General features: G+C 39.4%; 1 protein-coding gene across 2 annotated transcripts in view; it reads right to left on the reverse strand.

Moving 5' to 3' along the window:
• The window catches only part of rad23b (RAD23 homolog B, nucleotide excision repair protein), a 69646-nt gene that overhangs the window by 26934 nt on the left and 29831 nt on the right, over positions 1-12881 (reverse strand). The window lies entirely within an intron of this gene.

Here is a 12881-nt window from a genome sequence, read left to right on the forward strand (position 1 = left end):
TTCTGAACATAATGAAGTTTGTTCAGTATGGATGTAGATACCCCAGTAAAAAGGACTTTGCAATAATCAACTCTAGAAAACACAAATGTGTTGACCAGCATTTCGGCAAGTCAGAGACGACATAGAACATAGTCTGGCAATATTTTTTAGATGGAAGAGTGATGTTTTTACAATATATAGTATATGAGTAACAAATGTCAAATCTGGATCAAATATCACATCCATATTCTTCAATTTAGATTGAAATTCAAGTACACTGCCAACCACAAACACAGGTTGCATTAGATTTAAAAAGTTGATGGGAGGTGCCAAGAAGCACAATTTCAGTCTTATCAGTTTAAATGAAGGAAATTGAGTAATCCAGGCTTTTATTTCAGATGCAATCAGAGTGAAAAGACAGCCACTTTAGTGTCAGGTTTAGTATGCACGTAGGTTTGAGTATCATCAGCATAGAAATGAGAAATTAAATCTGATTTAGCTCTTTCCTGTTAGAAAAACTTTAGATCTCTCAATCAATAAAATCTCTCAATTAATGAATGAATTTGAGATTAAAACTGAATAAAGTCAGATTAAGACCCAGTGTGTATATTATGTTGAGTGTTTAATCTTCAAAAATAGTTTAATACATTTTTTCAAGGCTGACATAAAAATCAAAGATTGTGTTGGAAATTCCCTTTATTTAAATTCAACCTGCAACTCACGTCTGGCAACCCACTGAAGCTGAGCAGGTGTGAACCTGGTCAGTACCTGGATGGCAGACCTCCTGGGAAAAACTAAGGTTTCTGGAAGAGGTGTTAGTGGGGCCAGCAGGGGACGCTCACCCTGCAGTCTATGTGGGTCCTAATGCCCCAGTATAGTGACAGGGACACTACACTGTAAAAAGGCACTGCCTTTGGATGAGACATAAAACCGAGGTCCTGACTCTCTGTGCTCATTAAAAATCCTGGTGCATTTCTCGAACAGAGTAGTGGTGTAACCCCGGCATCCTGGCCAAACTTCCCATTGCCTTTACCAATCATGGCCTCCTAATAATCCCCATCCATGAACTTGCTTCATCACTCCATTTTCCTCCCAACTGAGAGCTAGTGTGTGGTGAGCATTCTGGCGTACTATGGCTGCACATTGGTGATGGTGGAGGTGAGTCCCCATTACCTATATAAGTGTAAGCAATTACTATTTATTTTCATCAAAAGAAACAGCTACCAAGATAGATAAAGTAGGTAGCTGCATCAGCATGTGTAGGCTGCAAAGGAACAAGGAAAGGTTTATCCCACACTGAAAACAGAAGAAATGTTTCATCTATTGAGGCTCCACAGCCCGAAATGTTTTTCTTCTCTTTTCAGTGTGGGGAAAAAACCTTTACTTGTTCCTTAGCTACCAAGATTGCTTTTACCCTGATACATCTTAAATTATATAATCATCATGGAATATTAATGATTTCCTCCACTGTTGAATGATTAACAAAATTAAGGATTGGGCTGTACAGCTGCTTCTGCAATACAGATGACATACTTCATAAAAAGGAGACACCTCTATCAAACTGCCCCCTCAACAAAATTATTTTAAAGAGATCTGAGTGGGGAACTGCAAAGGAATACTTAAGGTTAATTCCATAATGGAAAGTAAGAATACAATATTGGCTGTGGTGACAAGATAATACTTCATTTAAAGGACAATCATAATTGCCACTTCTTGAGGAGAGACATTTCCAAGAATGTTCAGTGTTGTTAAAAAATTTGGAAAAGTACAGAAGGGATATGGTAAAGAAGAACTGTGTATTTTTTCAATGTATTATCTACCTTTTCTAATATCTTTACATTGGAGCACACACCCACATCACAAGATAACACACCCTCATCAATAGTACTGCTGCCTTCCCACAGGAGTAAGGGCTTAATTAACTCATGACTAGGCAGATTTAACTGAAATCATGAAGCAAAACTTTGTTTGCAAAGGTAACCTAAAATCAATTTGAACATTACATTATAGCCTGCTGCAACCATGGCTGCTGGTGATGCTGTACATGCCATTGTGTATCTCTATGGTGGCCCACCAGGTAGATACATCTGTTCTGACCAAACTATCCTATTCTCCTCCCCACATGTCTGGATGGTGCCCAGGCTGGGTACCATCTGAGTTGGATGCTGCATCACTGCCATGGATCCAAGAGGAACATCGTGGATATAGCCATCTTTTAGGAGGAATTTACTGGTCTACAGAGATCTGCATGGAGTGCTAACACACAGAAGACATGATGGATGGATGGATTAATACCCTCATTGTTTCATTTTTTAAATCATATAATGTTAGCATGCCCAAAGGGGTTGGGCAAGCAGTTGACCTTGGACCCCTAGAGGTTTTTTCTCTCCTTACTAAGGAGCTTTTGGTTCCTCTCCTCCGTTGTCTTCTGTTCTGTATTGACAAAATGTATCGTCAATTGTATTGTTAAGCACCTTGGGGCAACCTTGTTGTAAAAGGCGCTATATAAAAATAAATTGAATTGACTTGAATTAAGGCCATCTGCCTAGCTTTAATGACTTTATTGAAGTGGCTCACAGCAGGGACACAGGTTCGAGGTGGTCCTGACCAAAGACACACCCCAACACAACGCATTGCGGGCTTAAGTTCCGACATACCAAAAGCAGTGCATAAGTATTCTGGTCCAGGCAGCAAGTATGGTAGTCTGGTGACCTGTTATTACAGCATTAATGCATTATTAGGACCTTAATGCAATAGCCTGTATCTTCAGCCCTGTGGCTTGAATAGTAGGTCAGTAGCTGGTTCTGCAATACAGCAGCCTGTGCAGGAGCACAGCTACTTATCTTCAGGCTTGTTTTACAGCCGAGTGGCTGGAATATTCAATTCCTCAATGGTCTGCAGGGAACGCCACAGAGCAGGATACTGTAGTCAAGCTGCAGATCACAAACTGTTCATCACACTTAGCAATGCTTGTTTGTCGGTGCAAAGATATCAGGCAATGGGCTACAGAGCGGTGAACAAATGTTTATGGTCAGGTGAATCATCCTTCATTATGTTCTCAATAATTGGATGAGTGCATGTTTGATGTCAGTCTAAAGTACTAAATCAAAAAAGCAATCCTGAGAACTGTTCCAACAGACAAGGGTTTTGGTGGTTCTGTAATTTTGTGTGGTGAAATTTTCTTACATGTTTGGGACCATTCATTCTCTTAGAAGACAAGGTTAGTGCTAACTGCAACATATTGATAGTCAGTGATCATCTTCAGCCCATGTTGCAGCATTTCTTTTCAGCCAGGAGGGATGCCTTGTGGGATGACCATTCCCCCTATCCACAATGCAAACCAGAGGTTTGATTAGCGTGATACAGTTGTTTTTCCTATGTCAAGGCATTTATCAGTCATCAGATCTGAATCCAATTACTTCTGGGATATTCTATAACATTGGCATTTCCATTTGGTTTGTCCACTACCTAAAGATTGACTGGCATTTGGTTTCACAAACACACATGAAAAAGAAGTGTGCTGTAAATCAGGGGTGCCCAATTCTGGGCCTAGAGGGCCAGTGTATCGGCAGGTTTTCAAGGTCTCTTTGAAGCAGCAACACCTACTTCCATTTAAGGCAGGCAGTAGCTTAAGTAGATACACCAAGCCTCTCCAAGACTAGTATTGAACACTCCAGCAGTAGTACAGACCAGGAGTAGTAGCTGGTAAAGAGCCTCACAAGAAAGACAGTATCTTCAATAAGTGTACAAACATGAGCCTATTTCTACACTTTAAAACGTTTAAAGGATCAGAAAAAAATATAGCTGTATGTTAAAAAGCACTCGAGTAATAAAGTGTGCTTATGGCTGCTTCCATTTTGAAAAAATGAAAATAAGATAGAAGGGAGTACTTTAAATAACACACATCCACTACTTACAGTTTATGGGCAAACTGTGCCAGAATTTACTAGAAGTGATTGCTCTGCATGCCGAGTCACCAAAATCTACACCAGGAGGCATGAGTCTGTTAAACAACAGATGTATAGGGTAACTACTTTTAACTTTTCAACTGAAAATGATCTAAATAATCTGTTAAATTCTCAATATTCAAACTAGAAAAGTACAAACTACATCAAAATCTATTCCTTTGAGCACATCCAGATACAAGAAACACTCAAACCGCTGTACATATAGAGATGTAAATACATTGCATGTTGTGCAAAATGTTATTTAGACCAACTATAATTTTATAAACCTATAACAAAATCCTACAATTAATAACTTTCAAGCACTGACACGCTGTGCAACACACATATCACAAATAGTATGTTGAAAGAGTCCATAAAATGTTTGAAGAACTGATGAATCAATACAATCTTGAACAAAGTATTTAATAACGTTAAGGTTTAAAACAAAATGTGAAATGTGGAGAAATAACAGAAAAAAATTACATCGAGTAACATTCACATCCTTCATGGCTATACAGCTCTCAGGGCAAACTTACATATTACTGGACCTTTAACTCATCAATATCTATATAACAAAAGAAATGTCTTTCATACAAATATACGGTTTAGAAATTTACAAATGTAAAAATGAATACAACATGAACCCTTCAATTCAGGTATGGAATGTGCTGCTTCTGGATTTTTGGCACGTCAGCAGGTATAGGTCTCTTCAAAACACCAGCACTTCAGGATTGGAAACTGGTGTTCAATTAAGTGCATTAAGATGATTTAGGTTGGTAAGAGCTTTGAATGATCGCAAAACTCACCCTCCAGAACCCAAAACGCTATCTCTCCTCCAATGACTACTTTTGCCACGAGAGCAATGCTGTGATTTAATGCAGTGCTGCCAGTGAAAGCTACATCAAAATTTTAGTCAATATTGATTCTATGTAGAGACAGCTGCACTCGTGTGGAAAAGCAGCAGGACTAACACTGCAAGTTTCAGAACTTGGAAGTCCTTACCTTCCTGTGCTACAGTGTGGGCTGTACAGGAACATTCAAATCAAAACTGAAGGGAATTAAAAAGGATACCTTACAAAATCCAAGCTAATGAAAAAATGAATCCCATGGTCTGTGTGAAAAACATGCCTTATATACCTGAAACAAAAACCCCTCGTGTAGGATATAGTCAGAATCCACACGTAATCTGCTGTCAAAGGCCCACTACCAAACAGCTTCTCTGGCTAGTCTGTACAAATGACAAGGTGGGAAGTTAATACTATTGAGAGGTTTCAAGGGATACATGTCACCCTAATAGTATTAACATAGATGTTGTCTTTTGGAAATTACTTGATCAAATATTTTTCATCGCTTCTTCAGAGATGCAGAGCTTCTTAATATAGTGAGATCCCTCACCCATTAAACCCCAAAGAGATTGAGTAAAACACTGTGAAATGCATATTACTAGCTGAGGAGGAAAACTGGTTATTTTGCTGTAATGTACTGTAATAAACAGCACAATAATAAGAAAGTAAATTAGGTGTACTCACTTCTTCCCACTCAATCAACCCACTGCCCTGCTCCTGCATTTGTCTAATTTTCTTCTTTAATTTGTACATCTAACAATGTACATCTAACTCTTTTTCGACTGAACAACTAAAGCGTAACAAACATGTAAAATCTTGGTATGCCTTTACTACAGAGTCCGACCCTGGCCAGGCAAAGTAGATGCTTTGCATTAAGATGGGTAACTGGGTATCTGCATTTACTCTCCTACTGTGCAACCCAAGAACAGACACTTTTTGTCTGCAAATATAGAAACATTTTGCACAAACATACAAAAATGCAAATGTGGAACTCATAAATAGTGACGTTTCATAGTCCAATATTTTATACTGGCTTTTTGTTTAAGCTCTCATTGCCCGATATTGCCAAGACTGCTGTCTTTCCCGAGGAATGCCAATGACTGAAATCCACCCCAAACAAGAGACAAACTTGCAGAGAACCAGTTCATATTAGCTTAGCTCAAGGACAAATTATATTCTTCAAGAATAAGTGAATCTTTGAAAATGTTACCCGTAAGATATCACAATTTTCCAACTGTACTAACACCAAACTGTACAAGAATACCTCAGGGAAAATATTTTCTTCTAAGAGTTAAATAATCGTAATTAATGCATTGTGACTTAACAGCCAGGAACTATATTTTATACACCAGCAGCTGTCCCACTTTTTTATGATCAATAAACAAAAAAACTTAATTTTGTGCAACTGTTGGTTTTCCAGCAGATGACAATAAAAGTACTAGCATTCATTTTAAAAAGGTTAAAGGAAAAGAAAGGGTAACTCAGGAATTTACACTAACAAAATCATTGGTAGAACACCATTCTGAAATTATCAGGTAATTTCAGGTTCAGTTGTACAAAATTGAAATGCTTAACAGTATACATGAATAAGGCATTATGTTCATCACAAAATAGCACTTAATACCTAGAAACAATAATGACAGTCATACATTTATACACGTTTGATAGCCAAAACCAAAAAACACTGGAGTATGAAGATAATTAGTATTTTCAACTTATTATTCACTGATCAAAGTAACTTGGTTTTACAGGTGGTTTACTTTACCTTATTTTTTTAAATGTAACCTTTCAGAACAGGTTTTCCTAATCCATGTCCATCTGACCACAAGAGCTGTTGGTTTTAGCTTAGTGAAATTGTCCCCTTCTCCCCCACAATAATGACTCCCACTACATTTGCTTGTGCCACTAAAAGAAGCATTTGTGCTACTTTTATTCTCAAGATACAATAATTTCTTACAAAGCACTTACAAAGCAATTTTCTAGACTCCCCACTCAAAACACTTTACAGGTAATGGGGACTCCATTCCGCCACCACCAGTGTATAGTACCCACCTGGATGATACAACAGCAGCCAAATTGCACGTGTAAGATGTGTGGTGAGTGATCAGTGGGGAAGAGAACAGAGCGATGAAGCCAAAGGATAGATGGGGATTATTAGGCTATGACTGGTAAAGGCCAGGGGGAAATGTGGCCACGACATTGGGGATACACCCCTACTCTTTTTGAAAAACGCACCAGGATTTTAAATGACATAATTACATTGCCAGGGTCTAGTCCATCTAGGTCCTTTCCATTTATGCCTGCCATTAGGCTGGCATCCCACCCGACCCTCACCCTTCATTTTGCAGGTGGTGAGCCCACAAGATGGCCCCACATTGCCTTTTTGGGCAGAGCCCGACTGGGTTATGTGGGCTGGCCAACCACCAGGCACTCACCGACGAACACCACCCCCAGGCCTGTCTCCAGGGGCAGGTCCCGTTAACCCTGTCCCAGGCAGGGACAAGTGGATACAAGCAGCGGAAATTAGGTTTCTCTGCAGGGCTGCATGCTGACTCTCCGTGACAGGGTGAGGAGCTCGGCAACCCGGGAGAGCCTCAGAGAAAAGCTGCTGCTCCTCCATATCAAGACGTGATATGTTGAGATGGTTTGTGTATCTCATTAGGATGCTCCACTGGAGCTGTTCCAGGCACATCCCACTGGGAGGAAACCCTGTGGCAGACCCAGGACACGCTGGAGGGATTATATCTCTCGGCTGGCCTAGGAGCGCCTGGGGAACACCCAGGACGAGCTGGAATCTGTTGCTGGGGATAGGAAAGTCTGGGCTGATCTACTCGGATTGCTGCAACTGCGACTCTCACCAGGAAAAGCGGAGCAAAAATGGATGGATAGATAATAACATTGTGGAAATATTGCCTCAATATATTAAAATACTGCAATATATATGCAATAATATTGCCCCACACACAGTTTACTTTACATATAACAAAAATACCGTCACACTCGCCTTTGGGCAAACTAATCAGTAAAAGAGCACTTGTAATGTCTTTTGTGTACAGTACATCAAGTATAAAATTCTGGGGCTGTTTCACAAAGTAAGATTACTCAGTTAGCCTGACATTTAAAAAAGTTTATTATATAGTCTGTTGTGAACACTGTTTTTTCAGGTTTACTTATGTATTAAAATAATTTATATTTGGTCTTAATACTAATTACACAATCTAAATGATAAAGGGAAACCAAAATAAACATGAAAAGACAGTTTGTCCTTTCTTTTGTGAAATAATTTATACATAATGGGAAAATTGGGGATAAGGGAACACGGTCACTTTAAGTCCCCTTTAGCACTACAAATCCAGCGTTTTTCCTCATATCTCTGCTCTTATCATTAGTTAAGGTTAAGGTTCACGCTTAAGAACATGGCCAGGTAAAGTATAACTCATACGACAGCATGACCTATCTTACTGGATTTCTCATGATATCAAATTCCTCGTTTTTCACATTTCATCTGTTGCTCTCCTCCTCGATCTCATCTCTACTTTTGCAGCTACCCCTTGGTCACTTCTCACTCTGCAAGGAGGCCCAGTCTCCTCATCCTCAAAGAGGTAAAGGGGAGCAGGGAGATTCAAAGGAGATGCAAACATTTTTGGTTTGGCTTCATAATATCACTAATCTTAAATTTTTGCTGTTTATTGTCTTTTTAATGCCACTTTGAAGTGTAAAGTAAAATGAAACAATTCTATTCTAATATGAAACTATTCTAATGCCTTTTTGTCTTTAGAAATATTCCCTGCTGTCAGGGGATTTTGATATTTGTAGTATCTGTTAACAGGTGGAAATTAATCAAGATTCATACTGAGAATCAAGATTTTCCAATCAAATAATCATAGCCAACAAATTAAAAATAAGCATTTTTCTGTGGATTTGCATGGAAACGAACATAATAAGCAAATAAAAAAAATCATCAAAAACTGCATATTCTCTGTGAAAACACTAGGACTGAACATGTACACCCAACCACATCACTGATACAACACACGTATAACTCGCTATATGGGCGGTGCGGTGGCACTGTGGCTAAGGATCTGCGTCTGTGGCTGGAAGGTTGCCGGTTCAAATCTCGCGGCCGGCAGAGGAAGCCTACTCCGTTGGGCCCCTGAGCAAGGCCCTTAACCCCAGCTGCATTTATACCCCAGGGGCGTATAAGTGGCTGACCCTACGCTCTGACATTCAGCTTCTCTCTCCCCATCTGTGTGTCTCATAGAGAGCAAGCTGGGGTACGGGAAGAGAAATTCCTAATGCAAGAAACTGTATATGGCCAATAAAGTGATCTTATATTATGCAATAAACAGTATAATCGCACTTAACCTGTATTAACAATACTGTATTATACATTGTATTAACAGGTAAATCCGATACAAATTCTTAACTGTGCAATCTTTTAATCCATTAGTGCTTTCCTGTCTAATCATACTGTATTCAAACTGTACTAGCAACAGTATTATTAAATGATGGCAGCCAAAGTACGCCAGTACACTCATCACACATCAGCGATCGGAGGGGAGGAGAACAGTAATGTCACCATTTCATAGATGGGGTTATTGGGAAGCTTTGACTGGTAAAGGCCAGGGGGAAATTAACACCCCTACATTTTTCTAAAAACACTCTGGGATTTTTAATGACCACAGAGAGTCAGGACCTCAATTTTACGTCACATCTGAAGGACAGCTTTTTACAGTGTGGTGTTCCCTTCACTATACTGGGATATTAGTACTCACAAAGCCCATAGAGTGAGCACTTCCTACTGGTTCCATTAACACCTCTTCCAACAGCAACCTTAGTGTATCCCAGAAGATTTCCCATTCAGGTACTGGCCAGGCTCACACCTGCTTAGCTTTAGTTAAGGTTGTCAGTTGTGAGTTGTAGGGTGATATAGCCAGCATCCATAATTAATAAATATCACAGCAATTTAATATTAACATAAATGTACTTGCAGCTAAATTATGAATAAATGTTATCACCATTTGAATCAAAATTATAATTGGTTTGAACAACTGAATACAATCTGAGTGTCATTTAACTCGACAATTTCTGATTCATAGTAATTTGTAACGATTAAACTTAGTGGTTGTGAGCATGTAAAACATATTTATGTTGTTGCAGGGAGATGTTTTTCTCCACCAGCCTGTTTTTTTCAGATAAAAATGAAATGGTTTGTGTCTTGGGCAAGTTCCTGGAGGGGGTGCTGGACAGCATGGCTGAAAGGCGAATAGACTAGTCTGTGTGAAACAAGATGACAATTTCTAATATTCAGTAAAACTATTTTCTCTAGCTGCTACCAAGAACCAAACAAGATGCAAAACAGTTTATAACCTCTTAATTATTATTATGAAATTCTGGTTAAATCTTTAAGAAATTTAAGTGTTTCATAAAAGCTAGCAAATGTGTGAGTCTTGCAGTGAAGAGAACCAATTTTACCAGTCACTTGACCACCGATCCAACAATCTTCAGGGTGCTTGAATAGAGTAAGGGAATTTAAAGATACCCTTAAACAGAAATTGCAATTGAATGTGTGTGTACATTTTCAAGAAAGTTTGTGAACCCTTAGGAATTATATGGATTTCCACATGAATGTCTCCTAAAATGTGATCTGATCTTCCTCTAAGTCATAATAGTCTTATTTAACAAAAACACTTTCTCGTCTCCGCCAATCTGTGCAGCAGCTGTTACTCCTCTCAGTGCTTCCTTTCTAAATCTCCTCTTAGTGACTAGCACGCACATGTACTAAGAGAATTGTCAGTGAACTGCAATTACTGTCTTCTGCCTCTCCTCCTACACTGCTGACTCTGCAAAGAAAAACTGCCAAAGGGGGAGTTATTGCAGTATGTTTTTCTCAGTTTAATATCTAATATTTAGAAAAACATACTGCAGCAACTCCCCCTTTGCAGATAAATGGTGATGCAGTAGTTTGAAATGCTTCTGTGTGCTGGGCAGCTGCTAACTGATTGTGGTGCAACTGGTAACTATTTAATGGGCTTAAGAAATTGTGAAGGTAAAGCATACCCTCTCTGTTGAAACACTCTGAAACTAAATTTATCGGTGAACTGTAAGCGGTTTTGGTGATCTCTATTCTTTGCTTTACATAAAGCTTTCCAGACAGTTGCTTCAATGTCAGCAGGATCCCTGAAGAAAGGTGATTTTTTGCAGGGCGCTGACTGGTCTGAGCTCTTAACTATAATGTCAGGTTCAGTTAAAACTAACCTGCTCGAAGCAGGTGAAGAACAGAGGATATGTTGCTACAGTTATTTAGCCAGATACAATTTAATCCTGCTTTTTTAAAACCGAAAATACAGACTTTTGCCTGTGTAATAACAAGTAATAGCTGCTCGTTTAATAAATATTCAACACTGTTCTAATTTGTCTGGCAGGATAAACTGCGCAGACCAGCAGTCTTATAGAGTAATGCAGTACTGCATCAGATTATTCAAAAGAATAAAAACACTGTTAAAACCTTGCGTATTCTAGATGGCTGCATCTGTAGCTCATTCTTCTTTTCTTAAGGTGCCACATCACTCATTCCACCTACAACTGTGAAGGAGTACCCAACAGGTCTCATCCTTTTGAGCCATTAAAAAAGCATATGTTCCTTTTTTTACCGAAATAACATCCTTTTTTGGGGAGTGACATCACTCGTGAAGGTACCACTCCTGCAAACAGCAAAAACAAGGCAATTTCCCAAATATGAGATTTGGATTTTTATACCAAATGAGCTTACACTTGATTGCAATGTCTGAATTCCCCAAGAGCTCTGGTATTCCTCTAGGCCAGTGGTTCTCAAACTGTGTTACGTGTACCACGAGTGGTACGCAGAGTGCCGCCAGCTGGTACGCCTGGAACATTGTCGTGTGCACTGAAAAATCGGGACAGGTTTTCATATTTTCAATTTTAATATGTGTCGAATACGCAGCCCACGTACTACGGTACAGCGCACGCTAATACTTGAGTGTACACAAGAGCTACCATGTAATTCTATTCCATCCTATAAGAATGCGTGCTACGAACGTAAGTGACCAATTGTATTTTAAAAAAGTTATCTCCAGCAAATAGGGAGGTAGGAGAATGCGCATGACTTTGGAACACCGCCAATCTTGTAAGCACAGGAAAGCATAGAAATGCGTACTACGAACGCTGGCAATCTTGTGAGCACAGGAAAGCGTGATGGATAGCAGAAAAATATTTAAGAACTGTTCTAGGTTCATTTGAGAAAAATGCACCAAGTGTCTCGGTGTTTCGCTCCCATGCGCATGAAAAACTTCTTTTAACTTCTGAGACGGACTCCTGAAACGGAAACGGGGAAAACTGCAAGCTTGCGGATTGCTAAAGCAGGTAAGCCTCACACTATTTTTGAAGAACCTTATTTACTGTTGACAAAAGAGCTGACACACATTATGTATGGAGAAAAGGCTGCTAAGCAGCTCGATCTGCTGCACCCTCCGAAAGACAGCCACTCATAGAATTACTGATATGGCGGATGATATCAAAAGTACGCTGATAGAGCACGTCAAGATGAGCAGGTGCTTTTCACTGCAATTAGATGAGTCTGTACATGTCGTCGATTCGGCCAATTTGCTCGTTTACGTTAGATACGAGTTTGACGGCAGGTCCCATGACGACTTTCTGTTCTATAAGCTGCTACCAACAGGAACTACAGGAGAGCACGTTTCAGTTTCTGAATGAATTTATCAGAGAGAATGGCATCAGCTGGATAAAATGCGTCGGTGTTTGTACAGACGGTGCTAGAGCGATGACAGTGGTGTAGTTGCACGAATTAGAGAAGTTGCTCCAGAAATGAATGGATGCATTGCAACCTCCACCACGAGACCTTTGCCGTCAAGAAAATGCCTGACGATTTAAAATCTGTTAAGACTCTGTTGTGAATTGTATCAAGGCTCGAAAAATGAATTTACATATGCTATGCTTGACGAATCAGGGTCACCCCTCTCACTGAAATCGTGCTTTTTTATTGTTTATTTTTAATTGTTGTTGTTCCTGTTATCATTCTGTAAATCGCTTTGAGAAGCCACTTTTAAAGGCGCTATATCAAATCAAGTTT

The sequence above is a fragment of the Atractosteus spatula genome, chromosome 3 (genome assembly GCF_055471065.1).
Source record: "Atractosteus spatula isolate fAtrSpa1 chromosome 3, fAtrSpa1.hap1, whole genome shotgun sequence".
NCBI lineage: Eukaryota > Metazoa > Chordata > Actinopteri > Semionotiformes > Lepisosteidae > Atractosteus > Atractosteus spatula.